The following is a 12,658-nucleotide window of genomic DNA, read 5'->3' as shown; positions in this document are numbered from 1 at the left end:
CATTGTACCATATTTTATCTAACCTTTCACTAATATTGGACAATTTTGCTAAATAGTGCTATACTAGCTAACCTATTCCATGTTCTTTGTGTATATTTCTGATTACTTTTCTGGGATAACATTTCCAAAATGAAATTCTGCATCAAAGTTTATTCATATTTTAAAGGCTTTTGATACCCATTGCCAAATTACCCTTCAAAGATTTTGTATGAACTTATAATTTTTCCAAGTGTGTAATATATCATTGTCACTCTACCTTTGATGACCCTGAGAATCACAGTTTCTAAAATTGAAAATTTGGTATATAAAAACTATCTCACTTCTCATTTTAATTTGAAGGCAAAGTTATTAGGAGTAGCTGATTTCAGGGGGAATACCAGGAATTCAGTTCTTTTAAAAATGGAAGAATTTGATGCTATATATTTGACTCTCTATATCTTTTGTCTCATTCTGAAAATGCTATTATGAGATATTTCATTGTCATTATTTTATAATGACATAGGGTCCTATGGATTCAATTTCATATTTGATCCAAAAATTTCACAGGATAATTTTTAATTCCAGTCTTTGAGTTTCTTTTTAATATTTGCTTACATATGTATTATTGATTACTAGTTTTATTAATTCATGGTCTGAGACTAATTTGCATAATTCAGTTTATTAGCATTAAAACATATAATTTGCATACAAATAAACACCCATTATTTTAAAAGTTTTGTTTCAGTCTCATGGATGTGGTAGACATGGTAAATCTGGTACTGAGTATTCATTCTGTCTATTTTCTAAAGAGTTTTTTAGTACTACAGAGGCTGGAAAGCTAAAACTCATATTTCCAAGATTAATTGGCAATTCAAAATGTAGATGTGAAACAGATCACACTGAAAATGCCCCACTCCAAACCTTGAGATTGGGAAGGTGCAGGTGAGGCTGAGGCAGGGGACTACTTCTTGTTTTGATTTCTGCAGCTGGTAAATAAGGACAGAGATGGTATTGCCCCAGTGCCCAGTCACTAACTTCACAAGCGCTTGCAGTGGAGACATCGGCAACAGTTTCCTGATGCCTGGATCATAGCTCCAGGGTTGTGCTCTTGAACTTGACAGTTCAGGTGGTGTTCACGTGATTACCCACTTTTCTAATTATGGCAAAGGTGGCAGCAACCCTGCAGGCCTGTGGAGCAGTGTGATTCTGGGAATCATTCCTAGGGATCATCCTACAGTTCAGTTCTCTTGCCTTTTCAGGCATTTTGTATGAACTAAGTTATCTGGGTCAAATGTCTTTTGCTTAAAATAGCCAGAATGATCTCTATTTCCTAACTGAACCACCAACTGACATAGATAAGTATTTAAGACTTAGCCCTTCTTTGTAGTTTCTAAAATTTGATATATAGATATGTCTAAAATAATGTGATTAATTATATTACTTTTATTATCTATATTCTTTTTTCTTTTACTGATACCTACTTGCTTTTAAAAGATAAGAGAGTATTGTATTAAAGTCTTCTTCAACAGTTGTGGAGGTTTTTTTTTTCATTCTCTCCTTGATTTACAATTTTTTTTCATCAGTTTTGATGTTCTACTTACTTTACAAAAATTTCATTTTGTTAGAATTTCATTGTATTTGGTATTTTTCGCCTACTAAAAAATAACCATTTTGTTCACTTTAATGCTCTTCTTTTTCTTTAAATTCTTTCTCATCTGATACCAATATTGAGACCTGGAGCATCATTTTTATTGCATTTATTTGATATCAATTTATTCATTTTTAATTTTTAACCTCTACAAGTGACTGATTTTATACATATAGAAATCCATTTACAATGAAGAATTAGTTGGTTATCTGAGGTGAGATAATAATGTGTGAATAAAGTAAAAAGCATAGTTAAAGCAGGAACTTAAAATGGGTCCAACTACTACTCAGTGTTAGTAACATCAATCTAATTGGTTTAAGTAAGTTTTTGGTTTAAGTAAGTTTTCAAAGGTAATATCAACATGTAACTTTTGCCTTTTGCCATGACATGAAATCTAATTCTGCCTTAAGACACAAAGTGCTGGCCACACTTAGTGAGCAAAAATGATCATGGCCCATGACAGGTAACCTTCCACATAGACAATGACTTTTCATATCAATGCTGTTTCATAATACTAACTTTATGAAGACATTTTAAGCAACAATTAAGGATATATGTTTCATTTATAAAGCAATGGCTTGTGTGATCCTGATGCAAACAACTCAAATGAACTGACAATTGTATAAACGTAAAATACCTACAAGGTTAAGTTTGCACAAGTGCAGGCAGTGACAGCTAGAAAATAATTCAGTCCTCTGCCTTCTGGGAGCAAGTTTCTTTGACATCAATTTGAAGCATTGCATCCCAATTTCAGAAACAAAGATAAAATAACATATTATAGTCAAGAAAATATGCAAATGCATTGGGGAATTGTTTAATTAATGGCTAATAGTTCATTTTATAAAATCAGTCATTTATAAGGATTGTTTTATTTTCACTAGAAATTCTTGGAATAAAGAACTCTTTTAGGAATTTTTAAAAATATTATATCTGAATTAAGAAAACACACAAGTATAAATGTTGAAGTGGCACAGGTAACAGCACTTGTAGAATGCTGCCTTCACACAAGGTAAGTCACCATTGGTAAGCCACGTTTCCATTACAATTACTGTCTTAATAGGCCATTTTGAGATTAGTCATGTAAGGCTTCTGCTGTTGGTTACATCTATTGCAGAAGAGGAGTGAAAGGAATACAGAAAAGGAAGTCAGATTGTACTAGTTTTCTATTGCTACATAACAAATTACCACAAACTTAGTGCTTTAAGACAACATTCACTTATTGTCTCACAGTATCTGTAGGTCAGAAGTCCAGGCACAGTGCAGCTGGGGTCTCTGCTGGGGTCTAACATGGATATAACCAAGATTTTGGCCTAGGCTGCATTCCCATCTGGGGCTCAGGGTCCCCTTCCAAGCTTATTCAGGTTGTTGGCAGAACTCAGTCTCTTGCAGCTGTAGGACTGAGGTCCCCAGGCAGGGACTGATCTCAGCTTCTAGAGGCAACCCTCAGGTCCTAGCCACGTGGCCCTATCACAATATGGCAGCTTCTTTAAAGCCAGCAGGAGAATCTCCCTCGATACAGCACAACCTAATCAAGGGAGTAATAGCCCCTCATATTCTTAAGTCTTGTCCACTCTCCAGGTCATGCAGGTCGTGTACACCAACAGGAGGAAACTGGGGGGCCATCTTAGGATTCTGCCTACCACACTATGGTTACAGGGAGATTTTTAATATAGTGTCAAAAGCACGGCCAGTTGCCCTCTGTGTATCAGATGAATGCAGAGGAGACAAGGTTTCTGATCTGAAGAAAAGGAATTGAGTCTTTAACAAAAATCGATAAGAAACAACTCAGGAAAAATAAACTAAGGCATCAAGAAGTTTAAACTAAAATTTAGCTGCAGTGTAATAAGATAGATTTTTTTTTCTTAAAATCAGGAGTTAATGTTTAAACGATTGTGTTTTAATATTTTTGAAGCAAAATTGCAATGTTATTGATTTTAAATATACTGCACAACAATACAATAAACAGCCAAAGTGGAATGCTTTGTGACGCGCAGGATGGGGAATCCAATCCAGAGCACCTCCCCAGCTTCAGTTTCTTGTCCTCCACAAAGACTAAAAACTGGTTGAACTGACCTGCAAGACCGCGGTTTTGACCTATGCTGAAAAGTGCAAGGTTAACACTAATCCACTAACAACTCAACTCAGTAATCAGTAAATATCTTGAGTTAAATAACGTAATGTACCCAGTTAAATAATCTTAACTGATTGTTTCATAAGTATAATTTGTTTACTCTGTCCTACCTGCTTCTTATTTTGAAGTGAAATATCAAAGGTTGTTACCCTGATTCCTATATTACCATAAAGTATTTTTAATAAAAGCCTAAAGGTTAAAGATCACCTTTATTAAACAACCTCGCAATCCCTTTCTGAATGACATAATCTTCTTAATAATCCAAATATTTTCTAGATAATTATTAATTTTCAATATTTAAAGTTTTTCCTAATTTCTAGATATGTGAAAATATGTTCTAAAGCATGATTTGCTTTAGCTGTCTTTTCCCATATACTCTATTTTCTAAAACCTTACTGCCAAAATAGTTTTAAAGGCTTAAAGAAATTCCCTATGCATGACAGTGTAGTATTAGCATATCAAATAACTTCTGCTTTTATTGAAAAGAAAACTAAGACATTGAAATACAGAGTAATATAAAACTGATCATATGCACGAAACTTCCACTAGAAAGGATATAAAACAAAATGTTAAATCTGTATGTATAATATGGTGTGTTATGCTTCAGTTTCCATAGCAACTTTCTTGACAGATGTTAACAGGGATATTGCTGTGAAACATAAAATAGCATAAAACAAAGTTATGCACATTTGCAATCAGTGATTAGCTTAATACACACAGAACAGCAGAAGCTAAACCACATGATATTACTGAACTAAATGCAGAAAAGATTGTGACAAGTCTGAGACATTTATAGTACCGCATTAACAAGTTGTATAGTGGAGACAAATTTTTCAAATATCCAGTTGCATAGCTCTTAATAATGGCACTAGTAATCAGGACAAGGAATTTTGATGAAAAAGCAATTCTTTCTGTGAGCAGAGTTTTGTCTATGTTGTAGACCTGTAAAGATTTTTTTCTATGAGCACAGCATCATTGTAACTGTTACCCTGGAAATCAGCTTAATGTCTTGCTTTTAAAATTAATCGAGCTGCTTTTGCTATAACAAGATAGAAACCCAATTCAAAATAGCTTCATTAAAAAGGAATCTTTTCTTAACCAGAAAATTCAGAGATGGGACTGTCTTCAAGTTTCTCTTTCAGTCTCTCTTAGATGTCCATTACTCTACATATATCACTCTATCAAGGTCACAGATGACCTTCACATTGCAAACCAATAACAAATTTTAGGCTTTGTGTCACTAATCAGCACCATTTGTCACCATCATTCACCATAGCTTGAATCCCTTTCTTTGCTTGTCTGCCTGGATACTGGTACAGAAAATTGTTTTTGGTTTTGTTTCTCAAAATATTCAGATTATTTAACACATTGGACCAAATACTCTAAATGTTTTGCATGTCACTCAGAATAAAACAATGAGCCCACAAGCCCTCCATAGCCAGTGCTCCCCTCTTTCTTACCCACCACTGCCTCCCCACACTCATTCAGCTTTAGCCGTACAGAACACCTTGCTCCACCTCAGGACCTTTGAAGTTGCTGTTTCCTCTGCCAAGATCTCTTCCCTCAGACATCTAAATGACCTCCAGCCTCATTTCACTGAAATTTCTGCTCTAAGTTTTCCTTTGCAATATTGCTTTCCTTGATCATTCCTCCTTTTAAAAAAATCTGTTGTGTTCATTGTTGTAATCTTAGAACCCAGAACAGTGTCTAGAATAACATAGGTGCTCAATAAATAGTTTTTGAATGAAAGAACAATTCAATCCAGGAGATTAGACAGTGTGGCCCTTCTCCTTCTCTACCTCTCAGCAAGTCTCATTTCTGCTTAGTCTCATTCTGTATTCATGCCTATTTTCTACACAGCCACACATACTGTCTTTAAGATATTGGTATAAACTTACAGCATAAAATTATTGCCAAATAGGTTTCGACATATGTGTATCTCTGAATAGTACCATGCATCATGTTATGGTGGCAACATGGCAACATCGATGTTTCTATTAGAACAAGGCACTTATTGTGTCCTATAAATACTAATCCTAGACAATTACTTTCACTAAAGAGATATTTGGGTGCTCATCTTTTTAAAAGAAAATTTAGTGAGCCAATAACAAGTCAAGACTAGAGAAGAAAACTTGCAGAGCTTTTAAGTTATATTTTTAAAAAAATAACAGAATCATGGGAATTGAGCTTAAACAAAGATGGGAGAACATATCTTTATATCATGCTGAATACATTGATGTAGTGTACTAAGCGGAAACTCTGGAGCAAATTTGACACCTGGAGCCACTTGGATTCAGTTGACTGAAACATGGATTCTGTGATGGCTCGTGCAAAACAGTTGAGTTGATTAAAAGTCCTTAGCATAACACAGGAGGTAATCCAAGGCCTTTGGAGGTAAGAATACCAGGATAGAACTATGAAGGAAACATATAGGAAGATCAGGAAAATAAATAGCCTACAAAAGAGACTAAGAAGAATCAAACTGAATGGGGCTGAAATCCATGACAGCATGGTATCAAGGAAAACAAACAGGGAGTTCTTTGAAAAGGAAGAAGTTTGAACAGTGTCAAGTGAGATCAGAAATCATGTAAAATAACTGAAAAATGATGCTGGATTTTCAAATTACTGGGTCATTATGACCTTGGCAGAAACAGTTTATATGTGGATGAAGGCAAAGCAAAGTTGGTTGAAAAGTTGCTGGGGTGAAAATGGAGTAAAATAGATAATGCTTTCAAACAGTTCTCATAAAGACAAAAACAACCTAATTTAGGATTTAAAAAATATTTTATATAATGTTTTTATATACATCTAAGTTAATGTATAAACACAGCCTGAATAAGTACTTTACATTAAATTTAACATTTTCCTTAAATAGACAAAATTTTGTATAATACAAAGCCATAAACTATTTTTAAAAGCATTCAGGTATACAGAATTGTATTATGCATAATCCTTGGTTTATGACACACTCTTGCCACTGATCCATTCAGAACCTCTTTTCAGTCTGTTAGCTGGTTATTTTTAATAAGGTAATAAGCATCTATAAAGCCACAACCCAGTACAAAATCTCAGATCTTGACAACTGACATCTAGTCATATGTACTCCGTCCGTCCTCCTTTTCCCTCAGCTAGAAGTAACCATCATCCAAAATCTGGGTTCAATATTCCTTTGATGTGCATATATGTATGTATATGTATATGTGTATACAATTTATAAACTAATCAAAACCTCAGGCCTGTCCTCAAACTAGAATATTCTTTTTAGAGTCTTCAAAACTAAGAGTGGTGTAAATTTAGATTAGGATCTCCTTTCCCTGTACCATTTCCTCAGAGAGTTTAGAGACATCCTTATAAGGTTTTTTCTTTTTTTTACTCCATTAAGCATTTCTAAGTGTTTGACTCTGGCAAGGTGTTACTGGTAGGTAGGAAGGCTATGGACAGGACCAGTAAAGATAAAGAAGGATGGTTCTATTTTGAGTGTCATCTTTCTTAAGCTTTAAAGCACTATTATTTAATAAGAGCAAAGGCAGTAAAGATGAGATTTAAATTAAGTTTTTGAAATAGGTAAAATAACTGAAGCAGTATCACATATGATATGATTAATACCATCAATATGGTATAGAATCATGTGTGTTGAGATTGATTTCTCTGAAATGGGTAAATGTTTTTGATGCTGAGTATAAGAGTTTTTCAAAAAGAATGATCAGAGGGCATAATAAGCTGCTTCATGAGTAAATTAGTTTTTCTGATGTAGTCTTTAACAGTCAAATAATTATATATTGAAAATGTTAAACAAATTGTCTTTCAGCATGGAAAATCTCACACAGCAGTTGTCTTTACTAGAGAAACAAATAAAAGATAAAATTAATTCAATGATATACTTTAATTCCACACACACACACACACCCATTCAAAATGTCAGATATAATGTGGTAAAAACTGAAGCGGATATTGTGTAATTTAGGTAGTTTTTAATCTAGTAGCCTAATACGTAATCATTTTTTATTAATCTCTATGTCTAAGTCTACCTTGGAATATGTTTAAGTTTGCCTTTGTTGTTATATATTTGGGGGAGTTCCAATGAAGTCTTAGTAGAATACTGATACCTTATCTGTTCTCTTCAGTAGCAACAGACTGAGTTTTTTTTTACACACAGATGCCAGACTATTCTGTCTGGAATCGTTTCTCTTAGGTTATTATTGTTGCTCTCAGATTTTTTTCAATAAGTCCGTATTACCTGCAGAATAAAGCCCAAAATGATGAATTGTACATCCAAGGCTCCTCAGAATTTGCTACTAAACTATGTTTCCTATCTTACTTTCCAAGTTTTTTCAATTAATAACTCATCGTTCTAGCAAAATTGGAAGACTTACTGCATCTTCTGAGAACTTTAAATTTTCACAACTTGGTGACTTTGATCCTGTGTTCTCTCTTCCTGGAAAGTATTTATTCTCATCATTTTATGCCAAAAATCTATCTATCTAGATTGCAGATAATAGCTCAAATGACACATCCTCCAAAAGCCTTCAAATTGTAGAATCAAATAAAATCTAATATTTAAAAAAATTCTGAGTAACTCTCAGAGTGACAGGTTAATTTTCATACTTAAGTAGACACTGAATCATTCTATGTGGTTATGATTATCCTTTAAGGTATAAATTGATGAGACCCTGTTTTTGCTATAGTGTGCTTTCTAGTAAGAGACACGCACTCAAGTTTTGTCAAGAAGATTACAGACACACACACATTGATAGAGGTAGAGTGAAAATTTAAATTTGCTTATTTTCAGTAGTAGTTTAAATTAATAATTAAGAATATTGCTATTTTCTGTACTCTACATATTTTATGCGATATTAGATGGTCTATCTTACAAAATAGGTTTTAGTGTCATTCTTTTAGAGGGTCTAGCAAGAAGGCCTATGCCTGCATCTACAGTGTAAATACCTTTACTGCCATGTTCACAGCTGACTCTTCCAGATGTTTAGAAGCTTTAGAAAAGGTTAAGTTTTACCCTAACCACTCCCATGGGCCTGTGGCAGTTTGGCTAAACAGGCATGGGTTCATTCTGGTGATACTGAACCTACAGCTAGCTCAGACGCTTCTATTCTCTCACTTTGGCCAACATGGATGATAATATCAACCCTCGTGTTTTCTTGAGACACAAACGTAACATCAATCTTAACACTAACTGGCATTCTAAGAACAAAAATTGTATCTGATCTCAGCTTCCCAAATGTAGGCTTTCCGAAGCACAAAAATGACAGATGGGAAAATCAAGCTTATCCAAACTTGAAATTCTAAATTGTTTTCCATGTTGATGTCTTTGATATATATCACAAAAAAAAATAATTCATTTCATATTCACATAATTTGCTGCATTCTGTTTACTATTAAATGGGTCTAATAATGCTGGTTATATCATCTGACCAGAACTTCTAGAAGTTTGATGTCTTTAACTTATATAAAGTGAGGAACTACTCATTATTTAAATAAGGTTTGGTCGACAAGATCTTCAAACACATATAGTTCAATAGTCAAGGGGTGATCAGATACAACTGATTAAAATTTGAGTCGTTGTCATTCAAAATAAAGAAACCATAATTCATACTCTGATAATACAGGTATCTTTGATAGACCCCTAATCTGTTCTATGAATGCTACCGCATCCTACAGCCTAGTTGGTAAAGTCTTTACATCTTGGTCTTTTCATACCTAAACTTTTTATAAACTTTCCTTGACTATGCACACACACACACACACGTGCGTGCGCGCGCACACACACACACACACACACACACACAAATGCATGTACTTCATTTTGGGATATTTTGCTTCAATTTCATATCTGGTATATAACTCTACCTAGCCAATCACTACACTGATACATAACCCTAATTAGGTGTTTACATCCCACATGCTACTTTATGCTGCTTATCTTTGTGTTCCCAGTGCCTTCTACCTCAGTGTCTGGCACACAATAGATGGTAAATGCTTAGAGAATGAGAGAATCTGTCCCTTTTACATTATTTTTTAAAAAATAATTGACCAGCTCACCACTAGTAACTTACCACCTCAGTGCAAAATGAGTGCCTAATCTAACCACTGAAAACTGCAAATCTTTTGTCTTTTTTCACCCTATTCATATTAGCAAATACTCATTTTAAGTTGACAGCACTAACCACCACCTAGTGGCTAGGATGGGGAACTATATGATTTGATATATGTTACCTGGCACCTTTAAGGAATTTGGAAGGTCCAAATAGTTGGAAATAGAGGTTACCAATGACATCAGAAGCAGCAAGTAAACCCCAGCAGAATCTGATCAAGGCTCTGGATAGTCTTGTTCCTAGACTCCTTTGTCCTAGGTTTAGATCATTTAATCCTCTTTTAAGATGTCTGCATACAACAGTGAGGGACCCAATACCAGACTTCCCAGGTTCAAGTCTCATATCTCCCATTTACCCTCTGAATGATCTTAGACAAGTTATTTAACCTCCTTATGTCATAGTTTTTTTATCTATAAAATTGGGATAATAATATTACTATATGGGCCTTCATGATGGTACTATCCACATTGAGGTTCTTTTGAGGAATAACTACAATAACTCATGTGAAGAAATTAATACAGTGCCTGGCACTTAATTAGAACTCAATAATTGGGTATGGTTTCTATATTGAGCTAGTTCATCTTCCTGGCTGGGTTTGAAACCACCCTTGATTATACTCATTATACTCAGGCAATCTTTCTCCAGTTCAGGTCCTGGTTTCTATTTTTCTTCTTTGTCTGCACTGGTATCTGCTTCTGGCCTACCTTGGCCTTGCCCCTTTGTAAGGCCGATGTTTGACTCATCATCTCTTCCCCACAATCTACTTCTTTTCTGAGAAGATTTGTGTCTGCAGTGAAATTCCTATATTTTCATTTCTGTGGCAATAGACATAATTCCATCTTGGATAATTTTCCTCATTTATAAATATACCACTTTGACCACTTTACCCCTTCTTATATATCTCTCATTGCACTCTCTGTTTCTTCAGAAAAAAGAAATCATCATCTCTTTCTCCTACTCTTTTCTTCTGTTGTATTGTCATAACTAATAACACAGGTGTGGGTCTGTGGAATATTACAGGAACCAAGGAAAGAGGAGAGTTAAAATTTTAAAATAAAATTAGGTCTAAATTATATGAATGTTGTTAATCTTTAAATATCTTGAAAATGCCCATAAATCCACCTAAAGTCCTGCACAAACTTGCCATTTTCTAGCTTCTCATATGATTGAAATATACTTTTCTTCAAGTACCCATCTATGAAGAAATATTTTTAAACATTTCTTATATTTTATTGTGAAAAACTGAAAACATCTTCTGTAAATGTTTATACTTCAAGCATATGTTTTATTTTATAAAGTGGGCATTTGTACCAATCCTGGAAACCTAACCACCACCATAAATATTGTTATCATAGGATAATGTAGGCCAAATGAACTTATGGTACACAATTCATTTCTAAGTTAGGAACTGAATAGAAGAAGAATGAATATGATATCCAAGCTGAATTATTCTGCTTAGCATGTCCTCCTGTTATCTAAGTTATTGAGTAATTTGATATTAGTTGTTTTTTTTTTCCTCTCCTTGGTGAAACAACTATGCTTTGAAATTTAGAATAATCAGAACAGCACAATCAGATACTTTTCACTCAGATTCCATCGAATATATCCTAAATATATTACTTAGTGATGACAGTCTTTTGTTTGAGCTGTTCACAGTATGTTGGGCACTGGAAACATCACTCGTGGTGATATTATATGTCTCAGTAACAGGTCAGACTCTAGGAATTTCCTGGTTTGTTACCCTCACTCAGGTAAGATAATTTGTTCTCAAACATTTGGATGAAGGGGCAATCTGTCTCTTTTGATAACTGCAGCTGTACAGATATAAGGTCTCATTCAGTTGGTTCCATTCTCAAACTGGACATTCTCCTACAAATCAGGTAAAATGGTGAGAGAATAGACGCCAGACCCATTTCCTTCTGATTTTGGTCTGTTGTGGTTTCCGCATCTTCTCTTGGTCCTCTCAAAATGCACTGGGAAGTGGTCCCAGAGTAGACACAGAGCAATCAGCCAGAGGTCTGCTCAGATCACAATAGGTAAAACATAGCTACCTACAGTGCAGTGTTCTTGGTTTGTGGCTCTTACTTTTGAATATAATACGGAGTTTGAAAATTTTTATTTTGTGATTTAGGCTTATTTATACTGTGATCCTAGATAAATCATTAAAATCATGATTTATCATCATGATTTCCTTCATGAAAGGAAAGAAATCCTCAATGCTGGAACTAGAATCCTTATGTTATACATGATGGCTATTAGAAATGAGTTTAGTCACAAGGTTTCTGTGATGTTAGATAATTTTTAAGTGTCAGAATTTTGCACCCAAGGTCTCATACTGTAGGAATGAAAGAAGGAAATTGACACTTTAATGACACTTCTATTAATATCTAAAGCAGGGGGTCTCTTCCGAGGTGCTAGTACTAGGTTCTCCAGGTTCTACCAGGTCCTATTCATTCCCTGCCTAGAATTTGAAGATTTTTAAAAAATTGTTCTTCTTTCCTAAAATTACAAAAGGAAATGAGTTCATTTACCTGGACACCTCTCATTACTCTTGGAAAAAAATTCCCACTAAATTTACACCTGCTTTAGAAATATTCAAATTCATGCACTCATGACACATATGCATTTATTTAAAGCACTTTTTTTTAATGTCTGTCAAACCGTGCAAGTTTTAAAAGTAGGCTGTCTCACTCACAGGAAGGGAAATAATGCAAAAACATGTGATGTAACCAGACAATTATAAATCAACACAGATGTAAGAATAAGATAATATAAAGCAGTGATCTGAACACA

General features: G+C 34.4%; 1 long non-coding RNA gene across 1 annotated transcript in view; it reads right to left on the bottom strand.

Moving 5' to 3' along the window:
• Nucleotides 1–12,658, bottom strand: part of LOC309666905 — an 88,292-nt gene that overhangs the window by 46,114 nt on the left and 29,520 nt on the right. The gene's annotated exons all lie outside the window — the stretch shown is intronic.

The sequence above is a fragment of the Balaenoptera physalus genome (genome assembly GCF_965194825.1).
Source record: "Balaenoptera physalus genome assembly, chromosome: 9".
Classification (NCBI taxonomy): domain Eukaryota; kingdom Metazoa; phylum Chordata; class Mammalia; order Artiodactyla; family Balaenopteridae; genus Balaenoptera; species Balaenoptera physalus.
This window is presented reverse-complemented; position numbering and strand designations above follow the sequence as displayed.